This window comes from Bradysia coprophila, unplaced genomic scaffold (assembly GCF_014529535.1).
Source record: "Bradysia coprophila strain Holo2 unplaced genomic scaffold, BU_Bcop_v1 contig_736, whole genome shotgun sequence".
Lineage (NCBI taxonomy): Eukaryota > Metazoa > Arthropoda > Insecta > Diptera > Sciaridae > Bradysia > Bradysia coprophila.
The window spans coordinates 5,976-11,121 of NW_023503975.1; the positions used below are offsets into that span (position 1 = coordinate 5,976).

The 5,146-nt window shown below is 37.4% G+C and overlaps 1 long non-coding RNA gene across 1 annotated transcript; it reads right to left on the reverse strand.

Moving 5' to 3' along the window:
- Positions 1 to 639: 639 nt before the first annotated feature.
- Positions 640 to 1,814, reverse strand: LOC119084506. Its single transcript, XR_005089072.1, has 3 exons — positions 956 to 1,814; positions 757 to 890; positions 640 to 690 (listed from the first exon to the last, which is right to left on the reverse strand). It is a non-coding gene; the product is annotated as an uncharacterized LOC119084506 (long non-coding RNA).
- Between the last annotated feature and the right edge of the window lie 3,332 nt (positions 1,815 to 5,146).

Genomic DNA, 5,146 nt, shown 5'->3' on the forward strand with positions numbered 1-5,146 from the left:
TACCAGTAATAACAATAAAAGAAGAGAGTACGGCGAGGAATGATATATTTAAACAAACGGAAACTGAGCGCAAGTACGCAAAACTAACGAATGAATATAAGAACAAAATGAAGTAAAATAACTGAAATGGCTGGTTTTGACTTGAGCCCAAACAAGCGAGGAGATGCGATGAATACGACTGACTAGCATCGTACAAGAATTTCAATCTTTGCATGACCTGTCATAGTCCTTCACCACCTCGTTAAAAGGACGGTCAGCATTGATGGTAAGGATCTGTGAATGTGAAATAACATTGATGCGTTACCAAGGTAAGGAAAATCAGACAAGAAAAATAGTACCGGAAGATCCTCCTCTTCAGCCATGTTGCGAGCCTGTAGACCACTTAACCATTCGTCGTGATATTGATCCAGCTCGGACAAGTACTCAAGGGTCACTCCACTCTCCTCTGACCGAGCACGTGAAAAGCAAGCGACTGTATGAAACAGCTGGAGAAGCAGACAGATAAACTAAATCATGAAAAAAAAAAGTGGATAACGAGGACACTGATGAAAAGAAACAAACAAAGCTACCTATTATCTGAGGAATTGCTCTCCACTGATCACGGACTAGTATCATTGGAATTGGTTCAGGATCGCAGATGAAACGGAATCCAAATGACCATGTGCAAGCATACACCGCTGGAAACAATGACTAGAGAAACGTTTGATAAACATTGTGGTTACGGGAAATGTTGGCTGAAGGTTAGAAAGTAATTACCGAGCGCTCAACAGTGACCGCTCAACTAGCTTGATACGACGTGGTGAGATTCGCAGATAGCGATCGAGCAAAGTAATCATTACTTCCATTTGAAATGGGAATCCCCACTTCGCAGGATCCGAGTAAAATTGCTCCTGTAAAAGAGATAAAAAAGATGAGTGGTACAGGAGGAAGTAGAAAAGCTCTGTGTGACACGTACGAGCAAGTTGGTCCCACCGACATTAGACCAAGTGTCGACAGGCTCACTGAAAACGTCGAACGCTGGATCCTGTGAGCAGTAGGAGAGGAACGTGCTTTTCCCGCTTCCAATATTCCCCTCGACAGAAACGATTAGCTGGCCTCTGCTCTCGTAAGTTGGTTCGGCAATAACGGTGTCTACGGTCGACATACTGAATTGTGGGTATACGTGACAAGACGAAAATGGGAATAGAAAGTGTAGAATGCGTGGTGTGAGAAAAAGTGTACGATCTTAGTTTGAAGTAAATGTGAGAATGGCATGCTGATTGATAGTGGTAATGCGAACGTACCGGGTGTGATGAATGCTTACGCCTTGAGGTGTAAGGAGGATGATGAGTAATGCAGTAATAGAATAAGAATACTAAAATAAGAGTAACTTTAAAAGAAAAATGATGACGAAGCTAGTAAAAAGTCAAACCTAATCCTCCCCTTTTTACCACACTCAGAAAACAATACAAGTAATGAAGTGAACCATGGACGTAAAAATAAAGTAGATGACGAAGGAAGGACACTTGAAACAAAATGAATATGAAAGAACTAAAAAGGTACAGAGCGTGACAAAATAAGAAAAGGTAAAATCAAAGGGAAAAGGTAATTGATAAAAGATGATAAAGTAGCTAGTCCGACCACATAGATCGAGCGACGGTGGTTGAGTTAGTTACCACAGAAAGTACTCTGTGGTATATAAGAAAATAGTAAACCAGAGTGGTGTGCCCTACACTGATAGCATTCAGAACACACATTAAGTTCGAAAGGTGAAAGTTGAACGGGGAGAGTGGAGACATACTAATGTGTGCTTTGAATGTAATCAAGGAGAACGAAAAGGGGGATTAGGGTCTGACTCACAATCAAACCAAAAATCCTCACGTCCAATGTTCTCATGGGATCGCTCCACAGGAGCACGTTTTGGTTACTCCAAGTCAAGTCAAGTCAAGCGAATGGTTTGGAAAACTAGATCAGCTAATTTCAATTAATTGGCTGTGAAATTCAATTTTGCGTAACGACGCTGACAGCGTCACCTCTACGATATCACTTGTTTTAGAAGTTTATCACACATATAGACTGTAGACTGCGTCCAACTTTGCTCTGAAAGAGTTTTTGCCGGGATAATCAGTCGTTTTAGAAGTTAAGTCAGAAGTTGACGAAAGTTAGAGGTGTGTGCCGGTTTTAAAAATAGTCGCGCGGCGGTGCGCCGACTGGTAAGGGATGAGTTGCATAAAGTTGTTTTTAGTAACACGCTAATACGTACCAATGATGAAATGGTCCATAATTGTGAACAAAAATAGTGTTGATAATCAAGGCTCCACATTTGTCTCTTTTTATACACTTTAGGATATCAAAAATTTCAAAAGTCTTTTTTGTTACGCCTAATTTTGCACATCTTTGATTTGAAATGTTTCAAGTATGTGCATGTTGTCAAAATTCGCAATAGTAAAGTCTACCTCTACACAGTAATCTTTGCATAAAATGCGTAATGTGCAGTGCCGCATCTAGTATACTCATACTCAGTGCTCCGGACCATTCTAACCTAGCGCACTAACGATCTATATCCATAGGATACCAATATTAGTTGTAAGACGCCGCTCAATGAAACCATATTTTACTTTGAAGTAAAAAAGTTGGTGCAATATTACGTCTTCTTGTGAAGATGTGACACTGTTAATTTTTTAAGTTATGGACTATGTATGCAAATGATTTTATTCTGCCGCTATTTTGAGCATAAAAATGTTTAGACTAATTATGCAAAAATAAAAGATATCAATAAATATCGTTTCATCTATAAATTTATTCATTACTTCATATGAAACCTTGAAATATGTTTATGAACATTGTAAGAGTAACATTTGAAGTCGTATTCCAAATTTTTATTAAAATCGTTGTAAATGTTGCACACATTACAAATGCAAATAATATGAAAACCTAAATTCTATATAACTTAACGTGTAGAAACGCTTTCATAGAAGAGAACATATACATTTTTAGCCAAACGTGGCCAACGTTTTGTCGTTAAGTTTGTATCATTGAGAAGGCGTCATTGATTCCGAATTGTAATGTAAGCTGTGTAGTGACCGCTATGTTGACTATTCCCTGAAAATTTGACGAAATTCGAAAATTTGACGAAATTTGAAAATTTGACAAAATTCGAAAATTTGACGAAATTTGAAAATTTGACGAAATTTGAAAATTTGACGAAAATCGAAAATTTGACGAAATTCGAAAATTTGACGAAATTCGAAAATTTGACGAAATTCGACGAAATTCGAAAATTTGACGAAATTCGAAAATTTGACGAAATTCGAAAATTTGACGAAATTTAAAATTTAACGAAATTTGAAAATTTGACGAAATTCGAAAATTTGACGAAATTCGATTTGACGAAATTCGAAAATTTGACGAAATTTGAAAATTTGACGAAAATCGAAAATTTGACGAAAATCGAAAATTTGACGAAATTCGATTTGACGAAATTCGAAAATTTGACGAAATTTGAAAATTTGACGAAATCGAAAATTTGACGAAAATCGAAAATTTGACGAAAATAAAAAATTTGACGAAATTCGAAAATTTGACGAAATTTAACGAAAATCGAAAATTTGACGAAATTCGAAAATTTGAGAAGAAAGTAATTCTCTATCTGCCACCATTCAAGAAATATCTCCAAAACCCCAATTGACCCACCCATTTCCAACTTTCGACATTTTTCGCAAATGCCCTTCTTTTCTACTCGTAAAACTCTGAGACTTTGCCGAAGAAAGTAACTCTCTATCTGCCACCATTCAAGAAATACCTCTAAAAACATAATTGACCCACCCATTTCCAACTTTCGACATTTTTCACATATGCCAATGTGTTCTACTCGTAAAACTCTGAGACTTTGCCGAAGAAAGTAAATCTCTATCTCTCATAAGCCAAAAAATATTAGTCCTTTCATCCTACGCTCGAGTAGCTCAAAATTTGGTCACTCTGACCACTCTAGCTCAACCAAATCTGCACCAATTTTTCTAATTATTTTTTTGTTCGATTCGTGTGGCGAATACCTTTCATTTGATGGGTCACACGCCCCTGCAGGTTTCAATACAGCTGAGCTACAGCTGAAAACGCGTTCCCGACCCTCGAAAACCACACTCAGAAACCACTTCGAGGCCAATAAAACAAAATTCTGGTTTTTCCTGGGGTAGTGGCGTATCACATTTTCATTTTTATGCCCACCCTGAGGTTCCTGCAAAATTTCATGGAGATTGGCTGACTAGTTTCCGAGATCGACCGTCGATAGACAGATAGACAGATAGACAGATAGACAGATAGACAGATAGACAGATAGACAGATAGACAGATAGACAGATAGACAGATAGACAGATAGACAGATAGACAGATAGACAGATAGAACATACAGAGTAAGTTGAAAGATTTTGATTGTTTGGAAAACGTTAATTTGGTGCATTTTCTATCAAAATGACCAACTTCAAAACGATGTATCTCCGGCAATTTTAAAGTTACATAGTCGAGTGATAGCTCGTTTTGCTCGTATTTGAAGCGCGAATAAGATAGAATAGGATTTGTGGTGATACAGGCCAAAGGAAAGAAACTTAAATTCTCGCCTATATATAGTTGCCGCGTCTCAAAAAATTTTCTTCGTTCTTTTTTTGGAAGTTAGACTGCGTCAAGTCCTCCGCTATCGCTCCGGACATGATTGCCGCGTCTCAAAAAACTTTCTTCGTTCTTTTTTTGGAAGTTAGACTGCGTCAAGTCCTCCGCTATCGCTCCGGACATGATTTTTCATGCCTTGGGCTGGCAGATTTATATGCCGAAACATGACCATTTTTCTTCATTTTTTAGTAGTGAGTCTAAACTGAAAGCTCGGAGCCTCTGTCTAAAAGATCTCATAGCAATTCGTAATTTTCGTTTAGATTGTGTTACTTCTGCATGACGGTCTCAGGTTATTTAGATATACAGAAACAAGCTCAAACAACAAATATACAGTCTTCGACATTTCAAATGTCTCACTGTCACATTTTTCTGAGAATTTCATTGTGTCATTGCGAATTCACAATGACATTCTTTGAAAAAAAAGACAGTGAGACATTTGAAATGTTAAAGCCTGTAGTCATAAATTATTGCCAACAATTAACTAATTTTTCTATTTTTCATCTT